The sequence below is a fragment of the Aethalodelphis obliquidens genome, unplaced genomic scaffold, assembly GCF_003676395.1.
Source record: "Aethalodelphis obliquidens isolate GAN/ISIS:26980383/991018 unplaced genomic scaffold, ASM367639v1 scaffold10, whole genome shotgun sequence".
NCBI classification, from domain to species: Eukaryota; Metazoa; Chordata; class Mammalia; order Artiodactyla; family Delphinidae; genus Aethalodelphis; species Aethalodelphis obliquidens.
The window spans coordinates 18,001,470-18,017,845 of NW_020837954.1; the positions used below are offsets into that span (position 1 = coordinate 18,001,470).

The 16,376-nt window shown below is 36.0% G+C and overlaps 1 long non-coding RNA gene across 1 annotated transcript in view; it reads left to right on the forward strand.

Annotated features, from left to right (window-relative positions):
• Positions 1–209: 209 nt before the first annotated feature.
• The window catches only part of LOC113622702 (uncharacterized), a 70,676-nt gene continuing 54,509 nt past the window's right edge, over positions 210–16,376 (forward strand). The window contains exon 1 of the long non-coding RNA XR_003433623.1: positions 210–372. This is a non-coding gene — a long non-coding RNA (uncharacterized LOC113622702). The remainder of the gene's footprint in view (positions 373–16,376) is intronic.

Below are 16,376 nucleotides of genomic sequence, written 5' to 3' on the forward strand. Positions count from 1 at the left end.
ATAGGACCAGAGACCCTCCTATTTGTCCTGAACGAGTGTCCGCCCAGTGACCTTTTGACATCAGAAGACCCAAAACTCCACCTTCAGAACATGCTAATCACCTCCATTTTTAAACGTGCAGAGGCCTGCAGCTTAATTACACCTGAGAAGATTACTGCACCTTTTTCCAATCACCTTTCCCCACCCTCCCCAAGCTCCCCATACCTCAGAATGCCCTGCTTCTTTATTCTTTATCCCACAAACCTCCTAAGGTCCTTGCCCTCGAGGTGGAGGTTTGGAGACTTGTTCTCCTTTCTCATTTGGTTGCATTGGGAATAAATCCTCTCTGCTGCACACCTCAGCTTCTCAGCGGTTTGGCTTGCTGTGCATCAGGTAAAAGGAACGTGGTTTGCTAACAATTTTTTCTTTGTTTTTTGTTTGTGCCTGTATGTGCATGTTAATATAACTTTTAAATTTCTCTGGAATAAATGCCCCAAAGTACAATTGCTGGGTTATATGGTAAGTAAATGTTTAGTTTTGTAAAAAGACTGTTGTAGTCTTTTCAGTGTGGCTGTATCATTCTAGATGCCCACCTGCAATGTATGAGTAATCTAGTTCTCTCCATCCTTGTCAGCATATAGTATTATCAGTATTGTGCATTTTAGTCATTCTGACAGAGAGAAGTGGTATCTCATTGTGGTTTTAATTTGCATTTCTCTAAAGGCTAATGATGTTGGACATGTTTTCATGCTTATTGATGGGTCCTCTTAGGTGAAATATATTTTCATGCGGTACACGGGCCTCTCACTGTTGTGGCCTCTCCCTTTGCGGAGCACAGGCTCCGGACGCACAGGCTCAGTGGCCATGGCTCACGGGCCCAGCCGCTCCGCAGCATGTGGGATCTTCCCGGACCGGGGCACGAACCCGTGTCCCCTAGCCTCGGCAGGCAGACTCTCAACCACTGTGCCACCAGGGAAGCCCCCCTGAGAGTTCTTTACGTCTTCTAGATACAAAGCTTTTGTAGGATATATAGTTTGCAAATATGTTCTCCCAGTCTGCAGCTAGTTTTTTATGCTCTTGACTGAGTCATTTGCAGAGAAAAGTTTTTAATAACATCCATTTTTTATAAAGGTTTCCTTTTGTGGGTTGTGCTCTTGGTTTGAGTCTAAAAATTATTTACCAACCCTTAAGTCCTGAGTTTTTCTTCTATTTTTTTTCTAAAAGCTTAGATTTTTCTGAGTTTTTTTTCCTAGAAGTTCTCCAAAAGTGATTCATTTTAGTTAATTTTTGTATAAAGTTTGAAATTTAGTTCAAAGTTCCTTTTTTTCCCTACAAATGTCCGATTGTTCCACATTGTTTGTTTAATAGGCTATTCTTCCTCCACTGAATTGCTTTTGTATTTATCAATTAGGCATATTGGTGTGGATCTATTTATGAGTTTCCATTCTATTACATTAATCTGTGTGTCTATTCTCCACTAATACCACACTGCCTTGATTACTATGAGTATAAAGTAGCTGTTAATGTCAATTGGGTGATTCCTTCTACTTTATTCTTCTTTTACAAAATTGTTTTAGCTATTCTAAGTCCACTGTCATTCCATGCAAGTTTTAGTATGTCTGTCTATATATGCAAAAAAGAAAATCTTTCTGGAATTTTTGTAAGAATTGTGTTAAACTACACATATATTTGGGAAGATATCTTTAGTATGTCAAGTCTTTCACTCCATGGACTCAATATACCTTTACTTGTTTAGATATTTTTTGAATATTTATCAGTAATTTTAAAAAGTACTCAGCTTAAAAGTCCAGTACAAGTTTTGTTAGATTAATGCAAAAGTGTTTCATTTTTATGAATTATTGGAAATAGTACTATTATTTTTAACTTTGGTTTCTACATGCTATTATGTAGAAATGCGATTGATTTTCCTGTTGTTGACCTTGTATCCTGTGAACTTTCTGAACGGAAAAGTCTATTCACAGAGACTTTTGGAGATTGAGATTTTCTATGTAGACCATAATGTCACCTGCAAAAAAAAAAAAAAAAATTCTTTTCAATCTGCAGGCCTTTAATTTCTTTGTCTTGCCTTATTGTGCTGGCTAAAACATACACTATATGTTCTCGTGTTCTTTTTGTTCTAATGGCTGGAACATCACTACTGTTTAGAGTGGTGACAATGGATATGCTTTCTTTGTTCTCAAAATTAGAAGGCAGGCTTTTGGTCTTACATCATTAAGTACAATGTTAGTTGTAGGTTTATTTTTTTTTACTAGGTGATCTTATCAAGTTGATAAAAAATATCCTCTACAATGTCCTGATAGTTTTTTTATCATAAATTGATGTTGGATTTTGTCAGATGCTCTTCCTGAATTAACTGATGTGATCACATGCTTTTTCTTCCTTAGCCTGTTGATATGATGGATTATTTTGGTTGGTTTTCAAATATTAAATCAACTTTGTATACTTAGAATGAATTCTATTTAGTCATGGTATACAATTTCCATACAACTCTAGATTATTCAGTTTGCTAATATTTTCTTGAAGACATTTACATATAATTTTATGATAGAGAAACTTCTTTAATTGTTATGCTTTGTTCTGATTTTGTTACCAGGGTAATGCTGGCCTCAAACATTGATTTGAGAAATGTTTCATCCTCTTCTATATGCTGGAAGAGATTTGCTAAATTAGTATTAATTCTTCTTTACATATTTGGAAGATTTCTCCAGTGAAGTTTTCTGAGATTTGTTTTACAAAAAAATTTTAATTAAAAATTTATTTAATATTACAGTACTATTCAGTTTATCTATTTCATTTTGATTTAGTTTTGCTAGCTTGTAGTTTTGAAGGAGTTGATTCATTTCTTCTAAATTATTGCATTTATGAGTAAATAGTTGTTCATACCATTACCTTGATGTCCTTTTAATAGCTACAGTGTCTGTAGTTCTGTACAAATGATGCTGTCATTTCTAACATTCATGATTTATTTCTTTTTATTTTTGCTAGAGGATTATCAATTTAATGATTTCTCTTTCACTTTTGAAACATTCTTGCAAGGTAAGAATTCTGTTTGAACATTTTTCTTTCAGCAGCTTGCAGATATCACTTTATTTATGGGTGAGTTATTTACTTAAACCATTTATTTATGCTTTATGATGGGAAGTCTGGTATAATTCTCACTCTTTTTCTTTCAGAGGTAGTGTGCTCTTTTTCTCTATCTGCCTTCAACATTTTGCTTTGCTTTTCATATGAATTCTGCTTGGTGCTCTCTGAGCTTGATAGGTCTGTTTTAGTGTCTGTCACTGTTTTGGAAAATTCTTATACATTATTTCTTCAAATATCTTCAACCTCTATTTTCTCATTCTAGGCTTCTAATTACATATGTTAGACCATTTGGTATTGTCCCAGAGCTCTTGGATATTCTATTCTGTTTTTTGTTCAATATTTGTTTCTCTTTCCATTTTAGTCGGGTAGTTCTGATTATCCAAGTTCTTCTTCAAGCTTATTGATTCTTTCCTTGGCAGTGTCTAATCTGATGAATCTGTCAAAGTCAATCTCTGTCACTATAGTTTTATTTCTAGCATTTCTGCTTGCTTCTTTCCTCTACGTTTTATTATCTTTGAGGGAATTATTTATCTAATATTTATGTTTTATAACTTTTCAATTATAGCCTTTATCATATTCATCGTAATTATTTTAAATTTACTGTTTGATAGTTCCAACATCTGTGTCATACCTGATTCTTATCTCAATATTTGCTTTGTCTCTTTAGACTGTGTTCCTTCTTGTCTTTTGGTGTGCCACATTACTTTTTGTTAAAATCTAGGTGTGCTATATAGCACAATAATATTGATATAAACATTTTTTTCTGATTGGAGATGAGTACACCTTTTTTTCTGGCTAGGCTTTTAGAGTGTAGGTTCCTGTTATTCTAATCTGCCATTGAGCCCAGTTTAAACTTTTCTCTATGCATGGTAAGACTTTTTAAAAAATTATTTATTTTTGCTGCTCTCCAGAAAGAATCTTTCTCTTGCAGTTCTTTTGGCTGTTCCTATTATTTTCATTTGATGCTTGTTTGCCTGGTGGTAGGGGCTGGGAAATGGGGTGTTTTCTGATTATTGTGACAAAGATTCAGTCTTAAGTAGATACTCTGAACCCTTTTCTTGGTGGTGTGACTTTCAGAAGGGATCTTGTGAAATCTACTATAGCTGCTATCTACTATAGCAGCTATAGTAAGCTACCACAAAATCAGTGGCTTAAAACACCACAAAGTAAAATCATTATCGTATCATCCTGAAGGTCAAAAACCTATAATCAAGGCATTGTCAGGGCTGTGTTCCTTTGGGAGGATTCAGGGGAGAATCTGTTTTATTGACTTTTCCAGTTTCTAGGGGAATTCTTTGGCCAAGGGCTGCTTCTTCCATCCTCAATGTCCATTGCTCTAACCTCCGGTTTTTTCATCACATCTCATTCTAACTTTTGCAGTTAAAGAATTCAATTAAAAATGCATAGCAATAGCAGTTGTATGGTATGGCAGATTTACTAGAGGAATTGTTCACAAAATTTGCTTTTGGCAATAAATGGTTGATAATTCTGTATTTGTTTCCTATTGCTACTGTAACAAATTGCCATAAATTTAATGGCTTAAAACAACATAAATTTATGATGGTACAGTTTTGCAGATCATACTTCCAAAATGTGTCTTGTGGGCTAAAAATTGCGGTGTCAGCAGAGCTGTGTTACTTTGGAAGCTTACAGGGGAGAATCTTTGCCATTAGAGGCTTCCTGCATTCCTTAGCTTGTGGACCCTTCCTCCATCTTTATAACACAGTATTTTATCCTTTCTTTCTCCCCCCAGGAGTGGTTTATATTTATTTCTTTTAAAAATCATTTTAAAATTTTATATTCAAATAATGAATGCACATGATTTTATTTATTTATTTTAAGATCTTTATTGAAGTATAATTGCTTTACAGTGGTGTGTTAGTTTCTGTATAGAACCAACTATACATATACATATATCCCCATATCTCCTCCCTCTTGCGTCTCCCTCCCACCCTCCCTGTCCCACCCCTCTAGGTGGTCACAAAGCACCGAGCTGATCTCCCTGTGTTATGCGGCTGCTTCCCACTAACTATCTATTTCAGTAGTATATATAAGTCCATGCCACTCTCTCACTTCGTCCCAGCTTACCCTTTCTCCTCCCCATGTCCTCAAGTCTATTCTCTACATCTGTATCTTTATTCCTGTCTTGCCCCTAGGTTCTTCATAACCCTTATTTTCCCCTTTAGATTCCATATATATGTGTTAGCATACAGTATTTGTTTTTCTCTTTCTGACTTACTTCACTCTTTATGACAGACTCTAGGTCCATCCACCTCACTACAAATAACTCAATTTCATTTCTTTTTATGGCTGAGTAATACTCCATTGTATATATGTGCCACATTTTCTTTATCCATTCATCTGTCGATGGACACTTAGGTTGCTTCCCTGTCCTGGCTTTTGTAAATAGAGCTGCAATGAACATTGTGGCACATGACTCTTTTTGAATTATGGTTTTCTCAGGGTATATGTCCAGTAGTGGGATTGCTGGGTCGTATGGTAGTTCTATTTTTAGTTTTTTAAGGAACATCCATACTGTTCCCATAGTGGCTGTATCAATTTACATTCCCACCAACAGTGCAAGAGGGTTCCCTTTTCTCCACACCCTCTCCAGCATTTATTGTTTGAAGTTTTTTTTTTTTTGCAGTATGCTGGCCTCTCACTGTTGTGGCCTCTCCCGTTGCGGAGCACAGGCTCCGGACGCGCAGGCCCAGCAGCCACGGCTTATAGGCCCAGCTGCTCCGCAGCATGTGGGATCTTCCCGGACCGGGAAGATCAGTGTCCGTGTCCGCTGCATCAGCAGGCGGACTCTCAACCACTGCGCCACCAGGGAAGCCCTGTTTGAAGATTTTTTGATGATGCTATTCTGACTGGTGTGAGGTGATACCTCATTGTAGTTTTGATTTGCATTTGTCTAATGATTAATGATGTTGAGCATCCTTTTATGTGTCTGTTGGCAATCTGTATATCTTCTTTGGAGAGATGTCTATTTAGGTCTTCTGCCTATTTTTCAATTGGGTTGTTTGTTTTTTTGATATTGAGCTGCATGAGCTGCTGGTAAATTTTGGAGATTAATCCTTTGTCAGTTGCTTCATTTGCAAATATTTTCTCCCATTCCGAGGGTTGTCTTTTTGTCTTGTTTATGCTTTCCTCTTTTATCCTTTAGTTACGTCATTATGTCAGCTTTATCTGACTCTCATCCTCCTGCTTTCCTCTTAAAAGGACCCTTTTATTACATCTGGCCCACCAGAGAGTCCAGGATAATCTCATCACTGAAAGCCTCTTCATCACGTTCTCAAAGTCCCTTATATAATGTAAGCTAACAACATATCACAGGTTCTGGGACTAGGATGTGAACAGTTTTGGGGGGTTGTTATTCAGCCTACTGTGTTGCTCTTCCTCCAGATACAATGCCAGAACTAGTACACATTCCTGCTCTTCCACAGGCTAAAGCTGTTTTTTTCCCATTCCCTTCTGACAGCTGCAGTGGATTTCCAACAGTGTATTCAGACTATAATTCCATTGCTCCTGACTATGTATATTAAGGATTTGTTATTTAGGGGAGATAGGTGACATAAATTTGGGTGAAGTTTTGGTTGTTGTTGTGGCTCTGCCCCAAGCTGCTGTAGATAATCTCTTATACCCTCTGGAAACCATTTCCACTTCCTTTTCCCTCTGGAGACTTAAGTTTTGATTCTATAAATGGTATAGGGGGTGCTGTTTGGGATGGAATATCATCAATAGCTGCTATTCTCTTCCCTCAGCCAATATCATGGGGACTATTTCTCAAAATTCTCCTCAACCTTCACTGTGAGCACTCACTAGTGTTCCTTGATGGAAAAGCCTGGAATAAGGTACAAATCCCCCTATGTTCATGCTGCATAGGGGTTTCCCACTTTCACTTTAGTCCTCATCAATTTATTAAAATTGTCTAGCTAAGTCTTCTCATGGGGTTATACAGTGTCCTACAATGCTTGGCTCAGGTAAGCAAGTGATTCAATTCTAGTACGTGCCTGTCTCCCTTCAGTTTTCATTTGTTTGCCCCATGACTGCAGTTCTCCATTGGCTTCAAAAAAATCCTTAATTTGAAATTTTTCTAGGCTTTATATGTTAGTTTATTTCAAGAGTGGAAATAATGCCCTTTCAGGTCTGTACCACTCTGAGTTCAATACAGAATAACCTATTCTGACTTACTAACTTTTTTTTCAAAAAAAAGAAAAGAAAATGAATATCACAATAAAAAGATTTCTAAAGCAACACTTGAGGCCCTCAAACTTGCCGAGCAAAAAGTGAGCTGTGAAATCTGCTCATCTCTATAGCCCCCAGACATAAGCCCTAAAGATCATTTTCTGTCAATGAAAGTTCATGGACAAGAAAGTTTCATCCAGAAATAGATTCATTTTAAAAACAGGAGTATCTTCCACTATAATACAAGGGCTTCTCATAATTGTTTAACATTATTTCATCATTGCTGTAGATTTCTCACTCTTTACTGGATGGAATTTTTCTTGCACCTTTTCTGTCACTGTTCCTCATCATCATTTGCATGGAGGTCATATGGGTCACCCACTATGGGGATATGTGCCCTGAATTGACAGAGAAAGCTTTGCATATTACTAAAGAATTTGAAAGTCTTGACTATGTATTTATTACAAACTTTTCTCTCTAGTGGGGCTGTACTCGAATATCTTGTGGCTCTGTGTAGCCTCTGAAATCTCTGTGGAGAACTCTAGGCAACAGTTTTCTGCTGAGACATCTGGGTCATACCTTGAGTATGCAGAACTTAGGAGTTTGGCCAGCAACCAAGGGAAGTTCCATGCATATTTTTAGAACCCCTTTTCTGTACCCCCATTCTATTACCTACTCCCTCAAATACCCTTGTCAACACCAATGTTTGATTTCTGCATTTTCTCCTCCAAGTCCCATCGTTCTCTATTTGGACTCTACTTCCCTGATCTCAGGTTCTGACAGTGCCCTGCAGGAGTGAGCTGAGTTGAATGTGGAGCTCACTTCCTGAGCTTATCCTTCTTTCAAAGATAGTAGAATGATTTTAGTTTATGTGGAATGTCTCAAAAGAGACTTTATATATAATTTTTTAAGCTTTTTTTTTTAGCTTTTACTGTATTGAGCTACTCTATCATGACTGGAAAAATACATAAAACATTTTTAAAAGAAAGATAATATATTTGAATAATGCATAATTAACAGATCATTCAATAAATGAGATAACTGTGGGAATTTATGGAAACAATATGACAGATCCTCATCACCTATAAATTCTAGTTAAAGTATATCATTAAATGTAAAAACAGAGAACCGGAAATAACCAGTGGTAAATATGTTCCTTATCTTGTCTGGGGAGTGCCTTTCTAAGCATATAAACAACAAAAGAAATGAAAAAAATAAATTTCACTAGACCTAAGCAAATAAGCATTTAAAATTGATATACATCAAATTTTATATACATGCAATAACAACACCATAGTGTGGGCAAAGGATGAATAATTCAATAATAATAATTCAAAATATTTTAATATTCCAGAAAATTAATAAAACATGTAATATTTTCCATGATAATCTTGGTAGACAAGTCAAATATTAGGAAGTAAAATGGTGTAAAAATGATTAACAATGAAATATGATTAAGAAATATGATTAACAAAGAAATATGAATAAGGAGAATAATTAAACACTTAGAAATAGTTAAAAAACTCTTTAATATTCAACATTTATTATGGTGAGTTGAAAGAGTCACTCTAATTAAATGCTAGTGTGAGCATGAAATGACTTTTCTGGAAATAAAAATTTGTCAGTATTCTTTATGTCAACAAAATTCCAAATTCTAAATATCTAATAGCTAATATGTAAGCTAAGCAGTAATTACATGTAAATAAAGTGTTCAAACATAGATAATACTTATATAACTTATTCTTACTTTACATGAGAAAATATCATTAGACGATCTTGTAAACAATTCCCATGCCATACTATAATGATAAAAAGGATAGCATGATTCAAGAATTTATGTAGAAAATGAATCCCACAACATAAGTGAATTTATGATGTCTGAGTTTGTACATCTAAGATGGGAGGCACAGGAAGAAAGGAAATAAAATTCTAACAAAACCTAAAGTTCTAACAAAACCTATCATTAGGCAATAGAAATACAGGCTTTGTTTTCTTTCCTGTATTTTTCTCAGGATTTTTAAAGTTTCTCAAGAAACACATTATGAAATTTGAAAAATAATTTTGACTATATGGTCCACTTTAGATGGTATTTACTATAATTGCACATTTTCAACTTTTCAATTAATAAAAAAAAGTAAATATGTGAAATGAAATAGATGTAAACTGAGGCTGAGAAGAAAATTTGTCAAACTTGTTTACAACATCTTATTTACCATACATATGTATATAGAGAGAGCACAAGAGCAAGAAAGGCAGTATATATAGTATATTTATTATACAATACATAGATAAATGACTATGTATAAAGTATGTATAAAGTTGAGATAAAAATGTTCATTAGAGCATAAAAGTTAGAGGGAAGGGATACTGAACAGCATGAAAAATGAAAAAAGGATAGAGCATGCAAATTGAGTTTTTTGTTCAACTAAAGTACATTAACATCAAATCCATCTATAGAGAATGACTTTAGCACATGATATACTTTATGACAAAATAACATTCTCAGATGCTTGTACCAAATGGGTAACATCAAGCTTGGAAAAGTGGCCCAACATAATTTGAGCCTTAACACTTGTTCCAGAATTGCTACTGGGTCCATCAGCCACCTGGCCAGTGATTTCATCAACTGGTTGTGTCATAATAGAGATGCAGCTGTTTCTTTTCTTACTCCCTTAAGCATTAAAACCATGTGAAAACCAAGCAGCAAAATTTCAGATTTATAATACATCAGTCATAAAGTTTAGATATAAACTCTCATATGTTCATAATCGTTTATTGAGCACCCACAATGTCTATAGCTGTATACTAAGTGTCATAAGAAAAATAAACAAAAAGGATGAATTGATTTCCTATACTTCAAAACAGAAAGTATGCACTTGAAAGTTTGAGATAATTTCTGTGAGATCAGGGAGAATATGTTTTGCTAAACTATAGCTATCAGAGTGTTTTAATCATAACTCAAGGCTGCCCTTAGCATGAGGAAAACAAGTATATTCAGAGGTTAAAACGTATTTCAAATCTTTAAAAAATACATATTCATTGGTGAAATTTTACTGTCACAGAAATGATGAAATTTGATGACTAATTCTATGAAAGTAAACTGGATACATCTGCTCTTTGCTTCTGCCACAAAAGGGAGTGAATGTATACATAGCAGAGCCTAAGAAGGAATATGTGCCCAACCACATCCTGGCAGCTTTGGGAAGATAGGATCCGCCCAAACTAAAATAACACTGGAATTGGGAGTAAAGAGCTATAAAACTTAATATTTTAGTAGCCTGTAATCCACTATTCTTGAACTAAAGTACAAGGTCATTAACTTTTGTAAAAAACTTTGAGCTAAGGAAATTACACTAGCCTCATTCTTTGTAATTTGCTGTTTTTACCTTAATAAAAGTAGCTTTTAAAAGTCAAAAAAAAAAAAGTTTGAGATCAGTTATATAGAGCATATATTAGTAATGAATAGTACAAATACATGAATTTGAGCTTTGTAGCTTTGTATTTCAACAGCAAAAATTCATGAATGGAAGGAGAAACCATTTTAAATAGCTTTCATTATTCCAGTGTTTGAATTCTTCAAAAAAATAAATTTCATAAAGTAATGGAGACTGCTGGCTTTCCAGAAGTCAAATCTCAGCCCAACAAAATTCACTTCATTGATATGTGGATTGACAACCAGTGTTTGAGGAAGTATTGAGGAAGACATGGTTTAAGTGTTAATTGACTCGATAGCCCATTTTAGAAAATGCAAACTGCTAAAACAACTAATCTTCTCTACATTTTAAAATCCTTTATTTCTTTACATTTTTATCCCTCTCCTTTTCAAAAACGTAACTTTGAATAAATCTACCAGTGACAGACATGAACCACCACTGCTGAAACTAAAATAGTTGCGGCTTTGGAGTAATGGCAGATCCCTGCAGCAACAGAGCTTTAAAATAATAAACAAAAACGTTGCTTTGAAATTTAAAATGGATCCAAGTTTGGGATGAGAATTATCCCTTGGAGAACCTTAACTCATGTCTGGGGCTTTCCCAGTCTGGCTTACCAAGTAATTACCTCATCTGGAGAGGTTTGATGTATCCCATGGCCCTAAAGTGTTCTCTTGCCTAGTGTGCCTACATTTTGAGAAAGTCACTCAATTTTTTTCACTTGTCTTTTTTTGATTCCTAAAAAACAATATAAGTGTGTGGTTAGTGACCCACTAACACTGACATTACTTGGCAGCTTGTTGAAAACAAAACATCAGGCTTCACACCAGACCTACTAAATCAGAATGTCCATTTTCTTAAGGTTCCCAGATGAGTCATATGCATAATGTTTGAAAAACACTGGACTACCTAATTACATGTTCTCTATTGGCTCAATATTTTTCCTGCTTCAAATGAGAGCAGTGACTACTTTTAATGGTAGCATACAGTGGCCCTTATCATAAATTTCCCTTTTGTGTCTCAAATAGCAAAGTAGCTGTTAGGTTTGTGAACATAGGATGTTAATATTTTGGTAGAGTTTTGAAAATTTGCAAAACCTTTGTATTAAAAAGAAAGGCATTGTTCTTGGTTTTGAGAAATTGATGGTGTTATATACATTTAGCTTCTTAACTTAGCAATTTATAATTTCTGTGTCTTTAGGGCAGACATTTTTTGAATAAGCAGGATTCATTTAAAAGAATGGATATTTTGGTGAAGATTCTGAGCATGTCTAATCTTTTTTTCAATTTACATATAAAAAACAACCTTTTTGAGTAAAATATATATAGCGTAAGAAATTGGAAAATGATCTTTAACCTAGTCCATATATTTTGTCTTTCCTCTGTGATGAGTCAAGTTCTTTCCTTCTGCTCAGTCATCATTTTTCTGAATTCCATTGCCTCAGGTTAGTTTTGGCAGATATTATGTTGAGGATAATAATCATGAAAGTATATTTGAGAATAGTCTTTTAAAGATACATGTAATATTCCAATTATATGTTTAAAATAAATACTATAACTTCATTTTTGGAGTTCCTTTTCAAGTCTTCTCCACATATTATTCACACAGCAGGTATCTCTCTTGCTGATTTTCAGTTATTTATCTTAAGTAGGAAGTAGGTCAAAAAAACACCGTGGATTTTTTCCTTCTGCCAGCCAGCACGTTTAAAGTACTCATTTGGGGATCCATGATCAAAAATATAGTTGAGAATATCAACACTAAGTATTGGTCTTAATGCATATATAATTTCCTTCAAAATTTAATAGTTCCACAGTGATGAGCAATATTGTCTCAGCTATTAATAGCAGACCAACATTGTGGATTTGCTTGTAATAAAACAAACTGAAGGTAACAGTAGGTTTGGCCATACCAAAATCTTTGCTTGTTCTCAAGTTTTCCAGACTCCAAAATATTTTGTCAAGTTATTTTCCATCAAGCAGATTGAAAATGGCATGTAACCAAAGAGCAAATTGCAAAAGAACCAGGATATGGCAGTTTCTGGATCTTCCCACACCTGTGGATACAAAATTTTCACTGAAGTACTTAAATCAATTAATTAGTATAGAACTTATTCAAGTAATTAAAGTATAGAAAATATATTTACTATAGTAAAAGTTACTTTCATAAATTATTTTTTTATTTTCCTTATAATTTTACCACTTACGTATCAATCTCTAAACCTATGGCTAAATTTTAAATGTTTTTGCATGTATGGAATTATATCAGAGTTATGAGTCCCCCAAAATAGAGTGTGTCACTGTTACCGAGTCAAAGCTCATACTGCTTGCCTCTTGACAGGCCAACAAACCAAGAGAGGGCAAGGAATAGTGACTTCATTAGGAAAGCCAGCAGACCAAGAAAATGGTGGACTAGTGTTCCAAAGAACCATCTTACTCGAGTTCAATTTAGTCTTCTTTTACACTAACAGGAGAGTGTGTAGCTGGTTGTTGCAAACTTCTTGTTGCTGGAATCCTTTGTTCTTGCAGCTATCCACATAGGGTCTGGTCACAATGTTCCTATAAATCTCCAGCAAGACAAATGTTCCATACCTTTTTTCTCTATATGAATGAAAAATGATATACCTTTAAAGGTCAAACCTGGGAGTCAGAGCCTTTGAGAATGGGCTATCATGTACATTTCAGACAATAGGCAACATTTTTTTACAAAAGTACAGAGCCAGCATAACTAAGCACATGCAACAGAGCACAAAGGTTAGATCTAAAGGAATAGATCAGATATGGAGTCAGGTTTGTTCTTCTCTGTTACATCACAGCTTGCTGAACAGATTATAGCACAGCCTGTTGGTTTGGGTCCCATTCAATGAATGCTGATTTGGAGTTTCACTGATATAAGGGACTAGGTAGAATGTCCAAGTGAAGCACATACTGTCTCAGGTGTCCTTCAAGGTCCTTTTTAGGTGAGTGTGTGTGTGGGGGGGTCTCAACAGGCAGCAATTATTTTTCCTTCCCTAACTGCCAAAAGGATTGACAGTGTGATCTGCCCACATAGTCCCAGTAAACTTTATGTGGTGACCCCTGAATTTTGTCTGGTATTTCCAGCTAGCTCTGCAGATGGAAGTGAGATAGTGCCGTCAGTGCTGTTGATATGGATGTTTCTGACTTGCCAACCAATAAGGCATCCTTTTTTGGTGAAAGTTTTTGACATATGACAGTAGAGGTACTTGCACTAAATACTGTCCTAGGTTCTGGAGGCAAAAGGCAAGGAAGTTTAAGTACTCCTGAGAGAGTTCTGCAAATGTATATTGGAGGCCTTGCCATACAAATGTAAATTGATCATGTTTTTATGTGACAGGAGGGCAGAAAAGAAGGAGCTGGAAATGTCCATGATAGCATATCAAAAATCATCAGCTTTTGCAATGGATTCAGTTATCGCCTTGATATCTGGAAAAACCAGGACTGCCAGATCAAAATTAAAATTAGTTGGTGATAATCCTGTGTAAACTTCCACCTCCATTTGTCTTTTCACCAACTGTAGACCATATGGGGCTTTTATATTGAGATAGCATGTTACTTTACTACATCTGTAGAGTTTAAGTTCTAAATCAAGGCTGTGATTTCCATTTCCCCTACTGAAATTCTATGTTGTTTTTCTTGGACTGCCTGAGACTGAACTGGGAAACAAATTTGGAGCTATCCATGTGTCCCACTGGCACTTCTATACATGAATTCTTCCTGATCAAAATAATCCTTTCTATAATTTAATATTTTCAGAGAACAAGCAAAATAATAACATCATGCATTCAGAAGTGGCTAAAACTATAAATTGAGTTGGCACAAAGGGCACCACGCACAAGGTCACGTTAGCTTCCCTTCCCCATTGGAACCTCACTTACACTTCGCCAGTTAAATCTGGGTTCCCCCTTCCTTCCACAAAACTGAACAGGTTGATCATTTAGACACCTGAATCCAACAGACTGATAAAAGCTTGAGTCCGTCCCCTTTCTGGAGTTTCCCACATACTAAAATGGGTGAGTTCATAGCACTTTTGGTCCCTCTTGGCAACAGCGAAAACTTGACCACATCTCTCTCCACCCTTCTCTCCTACCTTCCCCTAAAGAATTTAAGTTCATTAGTAAGGAGGGAAAGATTAGAGGACATAGGAGAGATTGAATCCATTCCATTAAACAAGATGCATTTACATTTGGTTTCCAATATTGTAGCAACTGCTTCTATTTCAACTAAATGAACTTCTGTTGTTTTTTGTCTACCCAAAGCTTTGAATCATATGGTATGGTTGTGACTACTAACACCATTTATTTAGCTTTGGGAACCCATTTACTAAGCAGCCATAGACCCATGCTTTTGGACCAGGGCTGTGAGATTTGCACCATTTGGCTCGCTTCTGCTTGACGCATGGGGTGGCAACGATTTTTAAGGAGCCTTCCTTAATATGGGGCAACTGCTGCTCCATTTCCAAGAACATATCTTTCAAACTTTCACCCATTTTCTTTTTTTGAATGTTTGAATTTTATTTATTTTTTATACAGCAGGTTCTTATTACTTATCCATTTTATACATATTAGTGTCTATATGTCAATCCCAATCTCCCAATTCATCACACCACCACCACCTTCCCCTGCTACTTTCCCCCCTTGGTGTCCATACATTTGTTCTCTACATCTGTGTCTCTATTTCTGCCCTGCAAACTGGTTCATCTGTACCATTTTCCTAGGTTCCACATATATGCGTTAATATACGATATTTGTTTTTCTCTTTCTGACTTACTTCACTCTGTATGACAGTCTCTAGATCCATCCACGTCTCTACAAATGACCCAGTTTCATTCCTTTTTATGGCTGAGTAATATTCCATTGTATATATGTACCACATCTTCTTTATCCATTCGTCTGTTGATGGGCATTTAGATTGCTTCCATGACCTGGCTATTGTAAATAGTGCTGCAATGAACATTGGGGTACATATGTGTTTTTTTTTTTTTTTTTTGCGGTATGTGGGCCTCTTACTGTTGCGGCCTCTCCCGTTGCGGAGCGCAGGCTCCAGACGCGCAGGCTCAGCAGCCATGGCTCATGGGCCTAGCCACTCCGCGGCATGTGGGATCCTCCCAGACCGGGGCATGAACCCGCGTCCCCTGCATCAGCAGGTGGACTCTCAACCACTGCCACCAGGGAAGCCCAACATGTGTGTTTTTGAGTTATGGTTTTCTTTGGGTATATGCCCAGTAGTGGGATTGCTGGGTCACATGGTAATTCTATTTTTAGTTTTTTAAGGAACCTCTCTCTATAGTGGCTGTATCAATTTACATTCCCACCAACAGTGCAAGAGGGTTGTGTTTTCTCCACACCCTCTCCAGCATTTGTTGTTTGTAGATTTTCTAATGATGCCCATTCTAACTGGTGTGAGGTGATACCTCATTGTAGTTTTGATTTGCATTTCACCCATTTTCAATATAAGGGACAATGGAATTTAGATTTCTTTATATCATTTTCTCATTCTCCGGTAAGTCACCTTTATTAACATTGTAAACCCAATCCAGAGCAATAAGAACTTGAATTCTAGCCAGTCCTTCTGTTTTTCTGGGCTAGTTTGTCTGTCTCAAGGGTAACTCCCATAGAGGGCAAAAGATCTCTTATGCCAACTAGGATGAGACCTTGCC